The sequence below is a fragment of the Dermacentor andersoni genome, chromosome 2 (assembly GCF_023375885.2).
Source record: "Dermacentor andersoni chromosome 2, qqDerAnde1_hic_scaffold, whole genome shotgun sequence".
NCBI lineage: Eukaryota > Metazoa > Arthropoda > Arachnida > Ixodida > Ixodidae > Dermacentor > Dermacentor andersoni.
In genome coordinates this window covers 219331746-219353775 of record NC_092815.1, presented here as the reverse complement: position 1 = coordinate 219353775, position 22030 = coordinate 219331746, and the positions used below count along the sequence as shown (strand labels likewise).

Genomic DNA, 22030 nt, shown 5'->3' with positions numbered 1-22030 from the left:
CTGCGGCCACGTGCCCTATACCAACCTCTTGAAACGAAAAGGAAGTCCTTTAGTGCTTCCAGAGAACGACCCTTTGTAATCTCTTCCACACTTCACGGGTCCGCAGAATGCGAAAGTTCCTTTCAGATTACAGTTCAGCCCTCACAGCCACTGCTGCTTGTTAACTAGATGTAAAACTGCAGCAACGACAGCTTTCACTGGTGCTTCCGGTGAAGCCTTATGAGCAATGTTGTAACAATTTCAGGTAGATAAAGCGTTATAATGCCTATGCTAGCTGATCCCTGACACTATACGAACGCCAGCTTCGCAGTGTTGTGCGGGATGTTATCGTGGTACATTTGATTATCAGCGAAACTTCGTCAGCACCTAATCAGAATGATGGTCCTCCTAGTTACGGATAACCGTACTGTGTCTTAGTTGACTGAGAGTGTGAAACCATCTCACAGATTTATGTGCATGTTCATGGACTTGGTCTAATTTGACTTTTCTATATGACAATTGCCTGGACAGCTGTATGGGGTAGCTCAGGTACCTCAATTTTTGTGCGCTGTCACACGCGCCGCTCAAGCGCATGCTACCGTTCAATAAAAAGGCCCTGAATGGAGCGCATTTCTTCACAGCCTTGTCACTGGAGACGCCCCGGCCGAATTCAACCTAGTCGACCACATTGCTATACCACCAGACACATTCAGGAACCTATGCTCTTTTGCGCCATCTTCATTGCGCCTGCCATGATCCGCACAATTCATGGTGCCGGTCACTTCGACGGAAAGCGGACTTTACATAAAGTGCAAGACCTCTAATGGGGACAGATATGGAAAAGTCAGCCATGAGGTGTGTGTCATACTGCCAGTTCCGCCAGCAGTATAATCGTCGAACTTCACGCAGTGTTGGTTTTCTTGGCAAAATCACCACGTCAGTTATTTCACGCTCGGGCACTGCTATCGACTATCGGCCAGTACATATAGAAGATGATTATTTCGGGACCTGTTTTATTGCTGCAGCAGCCATTTCGCCAATTTCGGCATGCAAAGTTATTTGGATATACATAAAGTATGACGTAATAGCTCTGCGTAAACCCGCAAGGCGGATAGTAGTTACTCTTCGGGCCATGGATAGGCATTTCAGCCGACAATATTCAACCGGTTTATGCGTCTACATAACTTCGGAGCGAACTTTTCAGCAGCCTGCTGACCTGAAGAAAACGGCCACGATGAACATACCAATTGGGCATTACAAACAGTGTTACCTTAAACAAGTGCTTTCGAACATTTATCATTGCCTATAAAGCTTCATGAAGCAGCCTTTGCGGTTAACACGTCCATAAATTCCAGCATAAGCTGTGCGCCTTTCCAGTTTTCCTTCGGCAACGGACCTAAGGTTGCTCTCTACATAGAACCGTATAATATATGCACATCCCACGCACTGTGGTAACCAATGCAAGGGAAGCTTTCCGTGTTCTGCGCTATGACTGATGATAATTAGCTGCGGGGTTGACGGCGAATGTTTCATTTCGTTTGCGTTGAGTGCAATAGGGGATGGTATTTCATTATCCAGCGACATTTCTGAGCACCCAAATTGATGGTCTAAACAAAATATGCCCATCCCACGCACTATGGTAACCGATGTAAGCGAAGCTTTCTGTGCTGTTCGCTTTGACTGACGAGAATTAGCGGTGATGTCGACGGCGAATGCTTAATTTCTTCGGTGTTGAGTCCAATATGGAAGTAGTATTTCATTATTGAGTGACATTTTGGAGCTTCTAAATTGATAGTCTAGAAAATTTATGCGCATCCCACGCACTGTGGCAAACAATGTACGCGAAACTCTTTCCGCTGTTCGCTCTGTTTGCGATAAGTAGCGGTGATGTTGCCGGCTAACACTTAATTTTTCAGCGTTAACTGCAATACGGAAGTTGTTTTTCATTATTGAGCGCAATGTTTAAGTACGTATATATATTCATAGTCTATGCAATTTAAGCACATCCCACGCACTGTGGTCAACGATGTACGCGAAACTCTCTGCGCTGTTTGCTTTGCTGATGATAATTAGCGGTGCTGTAGACGGTGAATGCTTAATTTCTTCGGCGTCGGGTGCAATGCGGCAGTGGTATTTTATTAGGAGGGACATTTCTGAGCGCCTAAATTGATAGTCTAGACAATTTATGTGCATCACACACACTGTGGTAAACGATGTACGCGAAACTCTCTGTGCTGTTCGCTTTGATTGGCGATAAGTAGTGGTGATGTTGACTGCGAATGCTTAATTTCTTGAGCCTTGAGTGCAATACAGCAGTAGTATCTCATTATGGAGTGACATTTTTGAGCACCTAAATTGATAGTCAAGACAATTTATGCCCATCCCATGCACTGTGGCAAACAATGTAAGCGAGACTTTCTGTGCTGTTCGCTTTGACTGACGATAATCATTGGTTGACGTTGACGCCGAATGCTTAATTTTTTCAGCGTTGAGTGCAATACGGCAGTAGTATTTCATTATGGAGCGAAATTTTTGAGCACCCAACTTGATTGTCTACACAATTTATGCGCATTCCACGCACTGTGGTAAACAATGTAAGCGAAGCTCTTTCTGCTGTTCGCTCTGATTAGCGATAAGTAGCGGTGACGTTGACTGCGAACACTTAATTTCTTCAGTGCTGAGTGCAATACGGAAGTAGTATTTCATTATTGAGCGCCATCTTTACGAACATATATTATTAGTCTATGCAATTTTTGCGCTTTCCACGCACTGTGGTAAACGATGTAGGCGAAACTCTCCGTGCTTTCACTTTGATTCGCGATAAGTAGTCGTGGTGTTGACTGCGAATCCTTCATTGCTTCAACGTTGAGTGCAATACCGGAGTAGTATTTCATTATTGAGGGACATTTTTAAATACCTAAATTTATAGTTCAACAATTTGTGTGCATCCTGCGCACTGTGGTAATCGATGTAAGCGAAGGTCCTGTGCTGTTCGCTTTGATTGGCGATAATTAGCGCTGATGTTGACGGGAAATGACTAATTTCTTCAGCCTTCTGTGCAAAACAGCAGTAGTATTTCATTAAGGAGCGACACTTTTGAGCACCTAAATTGATAGTCTAGACAATTTATGCGCATGCCACGCACTGTGGCAAACAATGTAAGCGAAACTTTTTTTGCTGTTCGCTTTGACTGACGATAATTGGCGTTGACGTTGACGGCAAATGCTTAATTTCTTCAGCGTTGAGTGCAATACGGCAGTAGTATTTCATTATGGAGCGACCTTTTTGAGTACCTAATTGATAGTTTAGACAATTTATGTGCATCCCATGCACTATGGCAATCGAAGTAAGTGAAGTTCCTGTGCTGTTTGCTTTGATTAACAATAAGTCGAGGTATGTTGACCAGGAATACCCCATTTCTTCACCGTTTTGTGCAATGCGGAAGTAGTATTCATTATTGAGCGCCATCTTTAAGAACATATTTTTGCAGGAAGAAAGCCGGCCCACGAGTGTAAAATAATGTATATTTACAACTGAGGTATGTGGCGTTCAGGCAACTGTCAGACTTCGTCTTCCTCTACCCTAATTCAACTTCTTCTTTCTCTTCACCGTAACACCACCCTCCCGGCGGAGTAGCTCCGTCCCGGTGCAAGTTATAGAGCCTCACTTTATGGAGGGACATAGGGCTTGAGCCTGACGACGTGAACAACATCGCTGGTGACGTTGGAAGGCACTGAAGGCTCACCAACTGGGGCGATCTCGTATGTCATGTCGCACAGTTGGCGTAAGATCTGGTACGGACCAGAATACCGGGAAAGTAGTTTTTCTGACAAGCCTACGCGACGTGAAGGCGTCCAGAGAAGTATAAGGGAACCAGGTGAAAAATGGCGAGTCTCGTGCGGAAGGTGGTAGCGTCGCTTTTGACAAGCCTGCGAGACTGTGAGGCGATGACGGGTGACTTCTCGGGCCGCCCAGGCCCGAGAAGTCATCTTAGAGAAGTCAACTTAGAATCTTTAAAAGCGGTAACTTAAATCTGAAATTCTCATATCATCAACGAAGACACAAAACACATTAAGCCACCAGCTAAGCTTAATTCTTAACCACACCTACCCTTCCATATCGAAAAAGAACAAAATTTTTTTTCCTGCCTACTGCTCAATTTAATATACTCTTTAAGGATTTTATGTTTATATTGTTACGTGTAGAAAGACCCGCACCCCGCATCCCGCACCTCCACCAGAGATGTTACGTGTGGAAAGACACAGACGAAAGATGCTATTTACACGCTATTTACACTGGAGCCAGGCAGCCAGGATGACACTCGCTCGTGCGAAGGGCACCGACCAACTTCTTCGTCGTTCTCGCGGCGCCTCGTCTCTTGAGCATCGCTCGATGATATCGCAATAATATCAACTGTACGACCCCCTTCTCCCGTGTACACTTGCCCCCACCCACTTCTGCGCACGTCACACTCCTATTTGTTATTCCGGTTTCGGTTCCCCCCCCCCCTGTCTTTTCCTTCTTTTATATATTTTTTGAAACACGCTCACCAACACATTCCGAAGTCAATATGCCTTTTTCGGCGCCTCAACCCAGGGTATCGCCACTTCTGGATGCCGCCGTAACGACACCTAAGTTGAGCGACTGTGGCAATTACCCTTGAAAGTCCATGCCGCTGCCTTTCAGTCATCCCATACATTGCACCGCAGACTCCTCGTCACCATCTGAACTACTTCAAAATTTCTCCACCTATTGCTGCTATGCTACTCAAGTCACTGTTTCAACACGTTTTTCTTTGCCTTTTGTGTTACTCGCGCAATGACCGCCTGACCGGCTCTTCTAATGCCACAAAGAGATACCGCCAACCACACCCCTCAATGCCCCCTAACCTCTCGCCTCCCCAACGCCCTCCCATGCCCTCGTCTTTCTTTAATTTTTTTCTTTCTTGTTCTTTCTCTCTTTTTTTGTCTTAGTGTTGCCCTGGTTTTCTTTCTCTGCGTGTCTTTCTTTTCTTTTCTCCCCGCGTTCCCACTCTCCCGATCTTGTACCCTCGTCTTGGGAACGAAGCTCACAGACGTCGGACGACAGCGCTCATTACCTCTCAAGTCTCTCCCTTTAAAACCAGCCGCCAGCGACAACACCCGCACGTTGCGTCACTGCACTAACCCTTTAAAACTAACACGCCGAGGATGACGAGGCCGCCTTTGACGAAGATAAGTCCTCCTATCGAAACGTTGGCCAGCCTTTCTGAGGCACCGTATCCGTGTTTACAAACTTTATACCACACTGTGCTAGTCCATCTGTCAGCCCCTTTCTTGATTTTGGATTTCCTGTAGAGACGTTTTTTACGTATAAAAGATTTTATACGTTCAGTGAAGTTTTTCTTTCTCTCTCTCTCTTCTTTTTTATTATCACGGCGGTGACCGTTGATTTCACCTCCTCCAGTACTCCACATCTGCAAGCTTCGAGTGACGCCTGACACCGGCAAAAGATGCAGAGAGCGAGTGGAGCTGTACTAATCCACGTACAACTAAATTAGGAAGGCCCACTAAGCTTAAATAAAGTCACTCCCTCACGAGCACTGGAATTGGCCTCCCTGGTGCCTTATACGGCGACCCCCTTCCCAAATAACTCCCACAACTAAACCATAGTCCTCAGTCCCTAGCAACTGCGGAGCACCTGACCAAGACGGGGGTCAGACCTGTAACGTCGCAAAAGATGCTAAGAATCTTAGGGTCCGGACAGGCCGCCAACAGAAACTGACCCTGTGAAGATTTAACGCCCGAACACTGTAGAGTGAGGCTAGCTCAGTAGGACTCTTTGACGAACTATAAAGCGTTTTTTCGGATATCATTGGCCTCAGCGAAATTATAAAAACTGGTGAGGCTTATAGAGTGCTGACTAACGGCTCTGTCCTCTGCTATAGAGGTCTGTCAGATAATAAGCAATACGGGGTAGGATTCCTAATCCATAAAGACATTGCGGGCAACATTGACGAATTCTATAGCATTATTGAAAGGGTAGTAGTAGTCGTAATCAAATTTACTTAGAGGTATAAAGACAGTTCAAGCCTACACTCCTACATCCAGTCACAATGATGATGAAGTAGATCAATTTTATGATGATGTTGACTTAGCGATGAGAAAAGTGCAAACTCAGTATACTGTAGCAATAGGCAACGTTAATGTAAAAGTGGGGAAATAGCAGGCTGGAGAACAAGAATTTGGCAACTACGGCGTCGATTCTAGGAATGCTAGAGGAGAGATGTTGATAGAATTCACAAAAGGAAATAAGCTTCGAATAATGGATACCTTTTCCAGGAAGCGCAGCAACCGAGAGAGGACCGGGAAAAGCCCTAATGGTGAAACAAGAAATGAAATTGATTTCATACTTTCTGCCGATGCCAGCATAGTGCAGGATGCATAAGTGATAGGCAGGGTAAAGTGCCGTGATAATACATTCAACTCAATTTAAGGAGAATAAGATTAAAATTGGTCAAGAAGAAACAGGTCAACCTAGAGGCAGTAAGGGTTAAAGCAGACAAACTCAGGCTGGTACTTGCCAACAAATATGCAGCCTTAAAACACAGAGGTGAAGATGACGTACAGGTAATGAATAAAACCGTAACGATACTAGTTTCAGAGGTAGCAATTGTGGAACCTAATAAAGAAACGACAAAGAATGAGAGTGTTCAATTCAAGAGATAAGGCAGAATACGCGGAACTCTCAAAATTGATCAACAGGGCAGAGATAAGTGATATTGTAAACCATAACGTTAGAAACGCTGAAGATCCCGTAAAGAAGGAACCCAGCCTGAAATCAGTGAGAAGGAAACTTGGCATATGACAAACAAAGACGAATGCACTGAAAGATAAGCAAGGTAATATCATCAGGGACCTCGAACGTATTGTAAAAATAGCGGAAGAATTCTTTACTGATCTGTACAGTACCCAGAGGAGCCACGATAACTCGGTTCCACGCAGTAAAGAGCAGGTTGCGGAGACTCCTCTTACAACTAGCGATGAGGTCAGAAGAGCCTTGCAAGACATGAAACGGGGGAAATCGGCCGGAGAAGATAAAAGAATAGTACATTTAATCAAAGATGGAGGAGACATAATGCTTGGAAAACTGGCAAGTCTATATATGACGTGTCTATCGACTACAAGGGTCTCAGAAAACTGGAAGAATGAAAACATTATACTAATTCACAAAAACGGAGACGCCAGAGAATTGGAAAACTATAGGCCCATTAGCTTATTCCCAATATTATATAAAATATCCACCAAAATAATCTCCAATAGAATGAGGGCAATACTAGAGTTTAGTCACCCAAGGGAACAGGCTGGCTTCAGGAAGGGATACTCTACCATGGATCACATCCTTGCTATTAATCAGGTAATCGAAAAATCCGCCGATACAATAAACCTCTCTAAATGGCTTTCATAGATTACGAAAAGCCATTTCATTCAGTATAGATACCAGCAGTCACAGAGGCATTACGTAATCAAGGAGTACCGACCACTTACACAAACACCTTGGAGAATATCTAGAGATTCCACAGCCACCTTAATTATACTCAAGCAAAGTAGGAAGATACCTATTGTAGCGAAGAGAGACGCTAGTGGGTTCTGCGCTACTGGCTCTAAACGCTAGTGGGTCGAGCGTTCCTGCTCAGCAACGGCTCTCATGCTTGGAAGCTGTGACTGCCCTGCCCGTCGACGTTGCGCTGCTCCGAGCTCTGCCAAATAAACACCTTTAGAATTGGTGGAGTGTGCGGGGTACCCTCAGACGATCATCCTGGAACTCCGGTCCCGTACCCTACCATCTACCATGCCCCAAGACGCCTCCCAGCAAACGCCTCCTTCGGCACCCACTGCGTGTCCCGGGGTGCCTCGTCATCGCGACCCTCCTATCTACACTGGAGCGGACGACACTGACGTGGATGAATGGCTCACGGCGTACGACAGGGTAGGCGACCATAACAAGTGGGACGAAGCGGCCAAACTGAGCCATGTTCTGTTCTGCCTCGCTGGAGTGGCCAGCCTGTGGTATAACAACCATCAAGCAGAGTTCCAGACATGGTCGGAATTTAGGACTTCCCTCGCCGATGTATTTGGTCGCCCTGCTGTTCGCAAGCAGCGTGCCGAACAACGTTTGCTTCGGGATGAGGAAAACTAATCGTCGCAGTCCATGAGGCAAGGGCTGCGACGCCGTCGAAACGCGGAAATCCTCAACGTAGCTCGACCAATGTGATAGACGTGTTAGTTGACAGTGTGCTCACATATGCCCTCGTGGATACTGGAGCCGCTGTATCAGTTATGGACGCAAAGCTTTGTCGCTTCCTTTGAAAGGTTACGACGCCCGTTGCTGGACTCGCCCTCCGAACAGCAGGCGCACAGCGTATTCACCCGATTGCGGCGTGCACCGCTCGCGTTCTCATCGAGGACGTTGTATACGCCGTCGAATTCATTGTGATTTCCTCGTGCTCCCACGAAGTTATCCTGGGGTGGGACTTTCTCGCCCGCCACGATGCCGTCATTCATTGCGCACCGGCCCGAACTAGAACTGTCGCCGATCTCAAGTATGACGCTTGCCGATAATGCTTCTTTTGCGAACAAACTACTCGTCAGGCACGACACAAACGTTCCTCCCAACCCGTCAGTGATTGTGTCAATGCATTGCAGCAGCCTCTCTGACGCCATCGCACTACTTTCTCCGTCAGGCCACTTTTATACTCGAAAAGGTCTGCTGCTGCCTTTTGCGACTGTGAACTTCAAACAGGGGTCCACAGCTATTTTTGTCTGTAACTCCTTCTCATACCCTGTGATGCTGCTTCAAGGCGAATGTCTTGCCCACGTGGAAGTAATCGACGCCGTACAAATTACGGATGTTCCCGAAGACACGTCCTGTGCCAGTTACAACACGCTCGGTTCTCTCTCTACGTCGAACCCTTTGCCCACAGGTGTGTTCGATTCATCTATTGCCGATGGCCTCACCCCATCTCAGCGTTCGCAGCTTCTGCGCACCTTAGAAGAATTTGATGTCGGGCAACCTTCCCTGGGCCGGGCGTCTGCTGTCACGCACCATATTGACACTGGCTCCCAACCGCCATGGCGGCAACGACCATATCGCGTCTCTGCCACAGAACGTCGTGTGATTATTGAGCAAGTGGCCGATAGGCTTCGCCGCGAAGTTATCCGACCCTCGAACAGTCCATGGGCATCCCCTGTCGTCCTTGTTACGAAAAAAGACGGCTCAGTACGGTTCTGTGTAGACTATCGGCGCCTGAACAAGATCACTCGCAAAGATGTATACCCGCTGCCGCGAATCGATGACGCCATCGATAGCCTACACGGAGCAGAATTCTTTTCATCTCTAGATTTACGCTCCGGCTATTGGCAAGTACCCATGGCTGACGTCGATAGGCCGAAGACAGCCTTTGTCACACCCGACGGCTTATACGAATTTAACGTCATGCCGTTTGGACTTTGTAATGCGCCAGCAACCTTTCAACGGATGATGGACACAGTTCTCCGCGGTTCGAAGTGGCACACGTGCTTGCGTTATTTCGACGACGTTGTTGTTTTTGCCTCTGACTTCACCATGCACCTTCAACGCCTACGGTGTGTTTTGACGTGCTTAGCAAACGCTGGCCTCCAACTGAACCTAAAAAAGTGCCGATTTGCAGTGCGGCAGCTCGCGATACTAGGTTACGTCGTCTCGAAGGATGGAATTCGCCCAGATCCAGACAAACTTCGTGCAGTAGCTAAATTTCCTAAACCGACGTCCGTCAAAGAACTGCGCAGTTTTGTAGGTTTGTGTTCCTACTTCAGGCGCTTCATTCGCAATTTCGACGCCATCATATCGCCTGACAAAGCTCCTTGGCAGCAACGGACCTCTCCATTCGTGGTCGTCCGAGTGCGACGAGGCGTTCACTAAGCTCCGTCGTTTGCTGACGTCTCCTCCCATTTTGCGCCACTATGACCCAACAGTACCTATTGAGGTACACACAGATGCCAGCGGTGTTCACCTCGGCGCTGTCCTAGCGCAGCGCAATGAAGGCTTTCCTGAATATGTTGCGGCATATGCAAGCCGTATGCTTACTAAAGCCGGCACCAATTACACCGTCACGGAAAAAGAATGCCTGGCGATCATCTGGGCGTTTACCAAGTTCCGGCCCTATTTGTATGGTCTATAATTTGATGTCGTCACGGACCACCATGCACTATGCTGGCTGTCGTCATTGAAGGATCCCTCAGACCGTCTCGCCCGCTGGGCGCTTCGCTTACAGGATTACGATATCCGCGTACTGTACCGCAACGGACGCCAGCATGCTGATGCTGAAGCCCTCTCACGTTCTCCCTTGCCAGACGACAACGCCTGCTGCGCAATATCCCAGCTTGACGTTTCTTTCGTCGACATTGGGAACATCGCTTCTGAGCAGCGCAAAGACACCTGGATCGCCTCCATCATAGACTGCCTTGCTGATCCGTCATCGCAGCCAACCACTCGTGTATTGCGCCGTCAAGCTCGCCATTTCGTCATTCGCGACGGCCTGCTTCACCGACGCAATTACACCTCTGACGGCCGCCAGTGGTTATTAGTTGTACCTCGAAGCCTGCGTTCTGAAATCTGCGCATCGTTCCACTCTGATCCACAGTGTGCTCACTCGGGACTTTTCAAAACCTACCAGTGCCTCCGACGACGCTACTACTGGCGAGGAATGTAAAACTACATTCAAAAGTTCGTTCGCTCATGCCCCGACTGCCAGTGCCGAAAATCTTCACCCCACCACTCGCCAGCTGGTCTGCAGCCTCTACCCTGCCCTACCCGGCCGTTCGGGCGCGTTGGCATCGATTTGTATGGGCCACTTCCCCTGACGTCGGCTGGTAACCGCTGGGCCATTGTGGCAGTAGATCACCTTACACGATACGCTGAAACCGCCGCTCTCCCAGCAGCTACAGCACGCGATGTTGCATCATTCCTGCTCCGCCGATTCATCCCGCGGCATGGTCCACCTCAAGAACTGCTCAGCGATCGCGTCTTCCTGTCGGAAGTAGTTGAAGCGATTCTCAAAGAGTGCCACGTTGTTCATCGTACGACTACGGCGTACCACCCACAAACGAATGTCCTCACAGAACGCTTCAACTGTACTCTCGGCGACATGCTTTTAATGTACGTTGCCTCCTACCACATGAACTGGGACTCCGTTCTGCCATTCGTCACCTACGCCTATAATACCGCTACGCAGAGCACCACAGGATTTTCACCCTATTTCTTGCTACATGGTCGACACCCTTCGCACACCATCGACACCATTCTTCCGTACCGGCCGGATGCATCCGAGTGCGTGCCTATTTCTGCCACGGTCAGACATGCAGAAGAGTGCCGCGACCTCGCACGGGCCTTTACTTCCGATGATCAAGAGCGCCAGAGGAGCACTCGCAGTGACGCCACTGCCACGGTCACCTTCGATCCGGAAGCATTCGTGTGGCTTTCAGTTCCTTTAACTGCCCCTGGCCCCTCATCAAAACTGGTCCCTAAGTATGAAGGCCCTTATCGTGTTCTCGAACGCGCATCTCCTGTGAACTATGTCATAGTACCAGTTGAGCCATCTTCGGACATGCGCCGCCGTGGACGAGACATTGTCCATGTCGACCGTTTAAAGCATTACTACGGCCCGCTCATAGTGACGAGCTGTTAGGTCGCCGGACGGCTCCCTTCTCGCTACCGGGGGGTGATTGTAGCGAAGAGAGACGCTTGTGGGTTCAGCGCTACTGGCTCTAAACGCTAGTGGGTCGAGCGCTCCTGCTCAGCAACGGCTCTCGTGAGTGGAAGCCCGTCGACGTTGCGCTGCTCCGAGCTCTGCCAAATAAACACCTTTAGACTATAAAGAAAGGGAAAGCACGGGGAAGGCGGGAGATGGAAATTCAAGACGATGAGCGAAACGAGGACAAGGTCAAAGCAGAAGCCAACGTTTCGACAAGTGGGCTTGTCTTCTTCAAGGCGACATATGGTTTCCTCGCCACAGTATATATAGGTATGATTCTTCAAAAGTGGAGAGAGTGTAAGGCGGGTGGGTGCGGCAATGAGCGAAGGTGTGTTAGCGTGTCGAATGTAGAATGAAGGAGCGCTGTGCACAAGGCCAGTGACCCGGCCGTCTGTCAATCACGTGTCAACGCCCGAGTGTTAGCCGGCGTGTCAAAGGCGTCTGACACGCCGGCTGTAAGAAAAAAACGAAAGAAAAAGGAAAAAGAAGAAAAAGCTAAGACACCAAGCTACGTGTTGTTGTCCATAGCTTGAAATTTAGAATAGCGAATAGAGTCTAAAGCTCCCTTGGTGTCAGTGTTTGTTGGCTTCTTATGATCATGAGAACGAAATTCATAGAAGAAGAAAAATGGGTTGGATCGCCTATGGTAGACATTGTTAGCTCCTGACTGGAAGTTTGCCATTATCATTGAAAAAGAAGGTGTGCAATCAGTGAATTATACCGGTGCTGACTTATGCGGCAGAGACTTGGAGACTGACAAAGAATGTAGAGAAGTTAAGGACCACGCTAAAAGCGATGGAACGAAGAATGCTAGGCATAGCGTTAAGAGAGAGAGAGTGGTTTGGATCAGGGAGCGAACGGGCATAGTCGATATTCTATTTCATATCAAGGGAAAAAAATGGTGCTGGGTAGGTCATGTAATGCGCAGGTTAGACATCCGTTGGACTATTAGGGCAGCAGAATGGATACCAAGAGAAGAGAAATGCAGTCGATGACGATAGAAGACTAGGTGGAGCGATGAAATTGGGAAATTCGTGGGCGCTTGTTGGAATCGCTTGGCGCAAGACAGGGCTAATTGGAACTCGCTGGGAGATGCCGTCGTCCTGCAGTGGACATAAAATAGGCTGATGACGATGGTGTTGGTGGTGTTGATGACTATGATGATGATGATGATGATTATGATGATGATGATGAAACTATTTATGCGCATCCCACGCACTAGTGCAACCGATATAAGCGAAGCTACTGTGCTGTTCGCTTTCACTGGCGACAATTAGCGGTGATATTGACTGCGAATGTGTCATTTCTAATCATTTAGTGCAATACGAGAGTAGTGAGTTGAAGGAAAATGTTACCTTGCGTGCACCACTGCTGCTTTACTGCGTAATACGCAGAACGTACAACGATACGCGTCTGCTTGATTCGTTGTCGTGCTGCATTGTTTATAGCCTATGAGAGTGTTGAGCGTTGTCGTTGCCTCACATGGTACATGGTATCGCGGCAGAAGTGTAGGCAGTATTATGGGGCTATACGTGCAAAAACAAAAATCGGACAATGAGCCCCGCCATGGTGGTGGACTCCGGAAAAATTTTAATACCCTGATGTTCTTTAACGTGCACCTAACTTTAATTGCATGAATGTTTAATTGTATTTCACTCCCGTCTGAATCAGGCTGCCACGGCTGGGAACGAACCCACGACGTCGACGCTAGCATAGCACCGCGGCGGACAAATGAGTGTTGATTTGACGGGCGAACGCTTCCGTAGTGTCGCCTAGAACACACCGTTGTCAAATGCGCCTTTGACTATGCACCCCCAGTCCCCGTTGTCTGCTTGACAAATATGCATGATCTTTACTTTTCAGAAATAACATTTCTTTAACTTCTCATTTCGCCTTTTCTCTGTCCCGATCTTCCCCCCGTATGGGAAATGCGAGTGGCAAGACTGTCATTCGCTCGTTTCGCGACTGCACCGGCTGTACGAACGCCCAGAGTCTTCTCGTTGCCCCCTCTCTATCATTCTATCCAACGTAGTAACGTTGATTCTATCTACCTCTCCTCAGGACTTGCACGCTAGGAGAAGTGTAAGTGCTGTAGTTTGTGGAATGCTTGTGCGGGGAGTCATCGACAATCACAGATATAAAGAGGTGAATGTCACAACGCCTAGGGAGCGTCAGAGCGCATGATGCACATGCGACAGCATGGAAAGGTCGAATGTAAAGGTCCGCTTCTCCTCTCTCACACGCAGTGAACCACCCCCGACGCGGCGTGCAAGGCATGAGCAGCAGTTAAGTCGAAGCAAAGGGCAAAGAGAGCTTCACTTTAAAAAATTGTCTCTCTTTGTTGGCGTACAGTCGCATGTCGCCGTGGCGTCATAGCATCCCTTGCGGTATTTGATCACTGCGAGAGCGAACTGGAAGACTTGTACACTACATTTTCTGCCTTCAGGAATAACCTTACCCAGGTGTCAAAGCACGAATGGTCCATTCAATTTACTACAGGCCTACAAGGCTACTTTTTTACAGTCTCTTCATTACTTGCGTCCTCCAAATAGGTGCTTAGATTTAGCTACACTGCACTAATGAGTGAACGTGTTTTCGAATTGTATTCGTTTATTAATGCATTCTTGCTACTTCACCCTATGTAATCTACACAGAGTACTAGGGCACCCCTAAATGAAATGATTTCACTTTTCGTAGAGAATGACCGCCATTACGATGCAAATAAGCGTAACTTCAACTAGTTCTCTGAGAAATAGGCGTTGAAGAAAACGCTGACTAAACAAGATCAAAAAGAGCCACAGTAGTCAATCTGATGGCGCCTCTTTTTGCAAGGTTCTTTGTTTCAGGATGTGATTTTGTACCATAGAAAGGTCCACTCGATATTTCTGATGCACTAGTTTTTGTTCTCAGGCACACCCAGTGTAAGCCATCATGGCACGACTCCCTGACCTCGTAGATCAGGTGAGCGTGCAGTGTCACGCAAGCATGACCACGCTGATTCATTTTGGTTAGAATTATGCTCCTTTGTATGCCGTTTCCTCGCCCCATATTAGCTCTGCCAGAACTTGAAAAAGCCGTCCATCTAACCTGATTCTCTTCTTCAGTCTTTTGGTATATCATACGAGCGCTGTCATTATGTTATTTTTTAACTAACTTGGCTCTTTCCTTCTGCTTGTTTCCACAAAGCGTATATCTTTCTCTGTGGTTACGAAATACTCCTATCTGTAAGCTACCACTCAAGCCTTCCTGGTCAGCGGAACGACCAAAGTCGGAGGCTTTCTTCAACACCGAGTTGACGTTCCATACTGGCGAACCTCGAGTAATTTTTCATGAACTTAGCTCACCGCTTTCTCTCCAATGCCATCGTTTACAGTACTCGCTCGTGCTACATAAAATATAAACAGGCAGTGATCTTAAGGAAGTATCAATTACACGCTAGATGACATTTTGTCGATGTACATTTCCGCTGGTCACCGGGGTAGGAACATCGCCCTGTCTTTAATGACATTCGAGTGTAATTTCTTGCTCTTGAACACTGCTTCTTATTCATCATTTTTCGCTCGACGGGAGCGCGCTGTATTTCCTTTAAATACACTTTCGCCTTCATATACGAACTTTCAGAAGAATTTAGAGGATCGTGGTGAATCGTCCTGACTGATTACATAAGCGAACTCGCTCGTACCCGCTTAACAGCAGGACCAAACATTTTTTCATGCAGGTACACCTGGATGGCCTTTTTGTCACGAAAACCGGTTCTGCTTGTGAGTTGCCTTAGTGGTGCGCAGCACCTACGTTCATGTTGTGAGCTTAGGGCCTTAATATACGTACTTGACCCATACATAGAGCCAATACTGTACATAACTTCATTGTGCTTTTTCGCTTAGCACCTCTCTATCGCTGACAAATATACTTCACAATAGTGAAAGAGTACATAGACATTACACTTTCAATCGCATAAACCAATGCGCACTATAAGATGCAGCAATGTGTTTGTTATTACTTTTCGCTTTTTGATCCGTGTAAACTATTCCAGATTGCCGGATGTTTTACTTCTGCGTCGTTCTTCCAGAAGCCTCTCGCCCGAGCAGTAATGACTTTTTCACTACAGTAAAGCAAGCTAGTATTGACACGCAGACTTGCTTATCTTTTTCGGGTGAGTGCTTTTCACCTTCTAACAAATGTTATTGCTCAGCACGGGACCTGCCTGCATGTACCGGAAATTTCTGCAATGTTATCGATTGTTCTAACCGCTGCATGTTGTCGCCAAACAATGTGTAATCTGATTGCATGTATGCACGACGCGAGGGGTGTAGAACGTTCTGAAAGTAACGCGGGCACAGCGACTACTCTGGAACTCTTGTATAAGAGCCGACGCACTTGACCCTTAAATCAGACTTCGACGACCACCGACTGTGTTCGCCGCTTTCGCAGTTCTTTCAGTGTAGCCTGTTTTTATAGGCACCGGTTCACCTAATAAAAGTTAGCTTCGTCTTTCACAGTATTTCTACTGTTGTAATGAAGAAAGGAAGAGAATGACATACCGATCATCATCAAAAGCGGAGGGCACGAGACCGGCGCTCGAACACCACCATCTTGTTCTCCCTGCTCACTGTTCCGAGCTACCGCCCGTTTGTTGGACTGGCTCAATAAACTTCCTTACATTTGGTGGAGGTGCTGGGTACGCACATCGTCGGCACCCTGGAACTCCGATCCCGCACGTTGCACTCGACCATGCAAGCTGACGCAGCCCAACAGCCGCCACCTCTCCCGGCCGCCGTTTGTCCCGGCCCCGTTCGCCAGCGAGACCCCCCGGTATTTTCGGGTACGGAAGACCAGGACGTCGAGGACTGGCTGTCGTCCTACGAAAAAGTTAGTGGACCCAACAAGTGGGATGACGCTGCTAAGTTGAGTACCGCGAACTTTTACTTGGCTGGCGTGGCGAAGCTGAGGTATACGAACCACGAATCGGAATTTGAAAACTGGTCTGCTTTCAAGGAGGCAATATCTGCCGTTTTCGGTCGCCCTGCCGTGCGGAAGTTACGCGCCGAGCAACGGCTGCGCACACGGGCACAGGAACCGAATGAAACTTTTACCGCCTATATTGAGGACGTACTCGATCTCTGCAGGCTCGCCGATGCCTCAATGAGCGAAAGTGCCAAAATACAGCACATTATGAAGGGCGTCGACGACGATGTCTTTCAGATGCTTCTTGCGAAGTCTCCTGGCACTGTCTGAAGTTGTAACTCTTTACCACAGCTATGACAAGTTGACAAGGCAGCGGGCTCTCACCCGACGTTCATCTCAGACGTACAATCAACCGCTCGCTGCACTGGACATCATGTCTGACCAGTCATACCTTATCGCACAAATGAAAGAATTTGTGCGTGAGGAGGTGGCCCGTCAGTTGTCTCTCCTGCCGTTTGCTCAGTGTCAGGAGCTCCCACAACAGCAGCAACCGCAGCGACCGATCCCGTTGGCTCCTGTGCTTCGACACGTCATTCAAGAGCAGATTTCCGAGGCCATGCCGGTGCCCATTCAGCAGCAACCTGTCGCCGCGCCTCTTAGTTACGCTGAGGTAGTAAAGCGGCAGCAGCTTCAACAGCCCTCACCACCCCATGGTGTGTCATATGCTGCAGCCCCGATTCAGCCGTCCGTGACATGGTCTGCTCCCATCCCTGCAAATCCCTGGCGAACGCGCGACAACCGGCCGATCTGTTTTGCATGCGGTGGCCCTGGTCATATCGCCCGATTCTGCCGCCGTCGCGCGCCAGGATACTCAGACGCCCGTTCACCGAACTACATAGATCGTCCCCGCTCTCGTTATGAAGGTCCGGGTCCCCAAACAAGCACGTCTTCACGTGACTATCCGCAACCCACGTCTCGTAGCTCACCTTCACCCCGTCGTCGCTCCTTGTCGCCCATGCGTCGTCGACCAGGCCCTGAAAATGAGGGAAACTAGCCTCCGCAGTTCGTGAGGCAAGAACTGCGCTGTCGAAATGCTCAAGTCCTCGAACTTTGCCGTCGAATATTGTCGAAGTTTTCGTAGAAGGCATCCGTGCATATGCTCTTGTCGATACCGGTGCTGCCGTTTCTGTTATAGACGCCACACTTTGCCGCAAGCTTCGGAAGGTGACCACGCCTCTTGAGATGATGCCCTTACGTACAGCGAATGGAGACCCTGTTCGGCCTATAGCTGCCTGCACTGCTCGACTTATTATAGCTAAAGAGCACTACATTGTCGAGTTTATCTTCCTTTCCTCTTGCTCGCACGACATTATACTTGGCTGGGACTTTCTATCGTATAATCACGCCGTTATTGATTGTGCCAGATCTGAACTTGAGCTCTTCCCGTTGTGTGACCAGTCCTACTACCCCGCTCATCAAGCCGCACACAAAATAGTCGTCACAGAAGACACAGAAATTCCGCCGACAGCAGCTGTTTTGCTCCCCGTATTCTGCAACAGCATATGTGATGAAGCTGCATTCTTTGAACCATCACGCCTTCTTCTAAATCGGAAGCCACTTCTTTTGCCTTATTCGACCCTCTCTATTTCGAATGGAACAAGCGCTCTCTGCCTCACAAATCCTCTTCCATATCCCATCAGACTGCTTAAATGTGAATCCCTTGGATGCGTGCAACCCATTGATATCGGCTAAATTTTTTCCGTGCAGAAAGATTCAGCTCGACTCGACCTCGACGTCATCAGTGCTCTTACCCCTTCTGATGTTCCAGCTGCCGACCTATTCGATTCGTCGATCGCAGACGGACTGTCCCCATTTGAACGCTCTGCTCTTCTCCAGCTGCTCTACCAGTTCCGCGACTCCTTCGATGTTGCCCAACGTGCCCTTGGCCGAACTTCTACCATTGTTCACAACATCGACACCGGCTCCAACTCGCCAGTGCGACAACGCCCTTACCGCGTCTCCACCGCGGAACGTCAAGTTATTACCGACCAGGTTGACGATATGCTTAAACGCGACGTTATTCGCCCTTCACAAAGTCCGTGGGCATCCCCTGTGGTTCTCGTTAGAAAAAAGGATGGATCGATTCGCTTCTGCGTGGATTACCGGCGCCTAAACAAAGTCACTCGAAAAGGCGTGTACCCTTTACCCAGAATTGACGATGCCCTTGATTGCCTACAAGGTGCCGAGTTTTTTTCGTCGTTAGATTTGCGTTCCGGGTATTGGCAGGTGCCTTTAGCAGAGGCCGACCGTTCAAAGACAGCCTTCGTCACGCCTGACTGTCTATATGAATTCAATGTCATGCCCTTCGGCCTTTGCAATGCACCTGCCAGCTTCGAACGCATGATGGACTCGGTTCTGCGGGGTTTGAAGTGGCACATGTGTCTCTGCTATCTCAACGACATTGTTGTCTTTGCGCCAGATTTCGCAACCCATCTCGAACGCCTCAACCATGTCCTGACGTGTCTGAAAACCGCTCAGCTGCAACTAAATCTCAAGAAGTGCCGTTTTGCTGCTCGAAAACTTACAATTCTTGGTCATGTTGTATCAAAGGATGGTGTGCTTCCGGACCCAGCTAAATTACGTGCCGTGACTGAGTTCCCCAAACCGACGACTCTAAAGCAGTTACGAAGCTTCATAGGGTTGTGCTCCTACTTTCGTCGGTTTGTGCGCAACTTCGCCTCTATAATTGCGCCTTTGACCCAACTACTAAGCAGCGCCTCCAATATCTCGTCATGGTCTTCTGAGTGTGACCAAGCCTTCTCCACCCTTCGCCGTCTCCTGACGTCACCACCTATACGGCGCCACTACGATCCTACAGCCGCAACTGAGGTGCACACGGACGCCAGCGGTGTCGGCCTCGGTGCTGTTCTCGCGCAACGAAAGCCTGGGTTCGCAGAGTATGTCGTCGCATACGCCAGCAGAACGCTCACCAAGGCTGAATCAAACTATAGCGTCACCGAGAAAGAATGCTTGGCAATAGTCTGGGCGCTTGTCAAGTTCCGCCCTTACTTATATGGCCGCACGTTTGATGTAGTTACGAACCATCATGCATTATGTTGGTTGTCTTCGTTGAAGGATCCGTCAGGTCGCCTTGCCCGCTGGGCTCTTCGACTTCAAGAGTTTGACATCCGCGTTATATATCGTTCGGGACGCAAGCATGCCGACGCTGATGCACTGTCGCGGTCACCACTATCCACCGAAACTGCGTCCATATCCACTATAGACCATCCATTGTCAGCTCTTGGCGTCGCCACCATCTCCTCTGCACAGCGCCACGATCCCTGGATCGCTTCGCTTCTTGACGTTTTATCCGGGGCACCCACTCTTTCGACCACTCGAACACTGCGACGCCAAGCTTCGCACTTCAGCATCCGTGATGGCCTCTTGTACCGGCGCAACTACTCGCCAGATGGTAGGAAGTGGCTCCTCGTTATCCCTCGAACGCTTCGCTCTACAATCTGCGCTTCATTTCACTCCGACCCGCAGTGTCCTCACGGTGGTGTCTTCAAGACCTATGAACGCTTACGGAAAAGGTACTACTGGCGCGGAATGTTTCGCTTTGTCCGCAAGTTCATTCGCGGCTGCCACGAGTGTCAGCGATGAAAAAAACCACCGCATCCTGCCGCAGGTTCATTGCAGCCCCTTCCATGCCCAGAACGCCCATTCGACCGCGTTGGAATTGACCTTTATGGACCTTTACCTTTGACCACAGCGGGAAACCGATGGGCTATCATTGCTGTCGACCACCTTACACGATACGCCGAAACCGCTGCTCTTCCCACGGCGACAGCACAGGACGTCACCTCTTTCATCCTCAAGCGTTTTGTGCTTCGGCACGGTCCTCCTCGCGAACTCCTCAGTGACCGTGGCCGCGTATTTCTCTCCGATGCCATTCAAGCACTTATCCACCAGTGCAACATTGTACATCGGACGTGTACTGCCTACCACCCTCAGACGAACGGTCTCACTGAGCGGTTTAATCGGACTCTGGGCGACATGCTTGCGACACATGTTGCATCTGATCAATCAAACTGGGACCTGGTTCTTCCATTTGCGACATACGCGTATAACACCGCTACGCAAGTCACAACCGGGTTTTCCCCCTTCTTCCTTTTGCACGGTCGCCAGCCGACGCACACTATCGACACATTGCTGCCATACGCACCAGATACCTCAGAGTGCACGCCCGTGTCAGCAGCGGCCCGTTACGCTGAAGACTGCCGACAACTAGCCAAGCGCTTTACTACAGCCGACCAACAACGCCAGAAAAACGCCCGCGATGATGATCACTCTCCTGCCGCAACATTCGCTCCTGGAGCACTTGTGTGGCTGCTTGTACCACCCTGCGCCCCTGGCTTGTCGTCCAAACTGCTCCCAAATTATCATGGTCCCTACCGCATCGTCGAGCGTACTTCCCCCGTAAACTGTCATTGAACCTCTTACGCTGCAAGGCGACCGTCGTCGATGTGGACGTGATGTTGTTCACGTAGACCGCCTCAAGCCGTACTTCGACCCTCTTGTACCCACCTGTTAGATCGCCAGGATGGCTCCACCTTTCTCGACGGAGGCAATTGTAATGAAGAAAGGAAGAGAATGACATACCGATCATCATCAAAAGCGGAGGGCACGAGACCGGCGCTCGAACACCACCATCTTGTTCTCCCTGCTCTCTGTTCCGAGCTACCGCCCGTTTGTTGGACTCGCTCTTTCTTGGACTTTCTTGGACCGCCCGTTGTTGGACTCGTTCTTTACCGTCACTACCACTTGACAATATACACCTCATACGCAATAAGCTACTGAGGGATTATTAAACGTTTCCAAAATAATACGTATAATGCGATTTGAAACCGTAACGTTGGAGGACAGCAAAATACTGATTTTAGGTCGCCAACTATAATGGCATACCTAAAGGGTTATAAAAACCATCATTTTACTCAAATTTGTGTCTCAAGTTCAACACGCACGAAATGCACGAAACAGCAGTGAGATATGTCCCGATTTCAACGCCAGTCCTTCCTGTGAACGTTGGCATTGCTACAGCTGTTCGTATATTCATTCTTTACGAGAGCAGAAACTGCTGAAAACGTGTTAGGCATGAAACCTATAGTGCAAACTCCATTGTGCAGTGAATCTCGTGCGCCTTCATTCACGATACAGGGTTGCATTTCTATTTGTAAGTTGTTTGAGTTGTTTTTGTTCTATGCAGTAAAGTAGCTCTCCTCGCTATGAAAAACAAAACTGCGTATCTACGTTCTAAGATTCGAAAAAAGATATTTCTTTATTGGCCGTTCGTCATGGTGTGTCGTCGCATTATAT

General features: G+C 48.7%; 1 protein-coding gene across 1 annotated transcript in view; it reads right to left on the bottom strand.

The window, feature by feature from the left end:
* LOC126540004 (acidic mammalian chitinase-like) overlaps positions 1 to 22030 on the bottom strand; it is a 315282-nt gene that overhangs the window by 101084 nt on the left and 192168 nt on the right. The gene's annotated exons all lie outside the window — the stretch shown is intronic.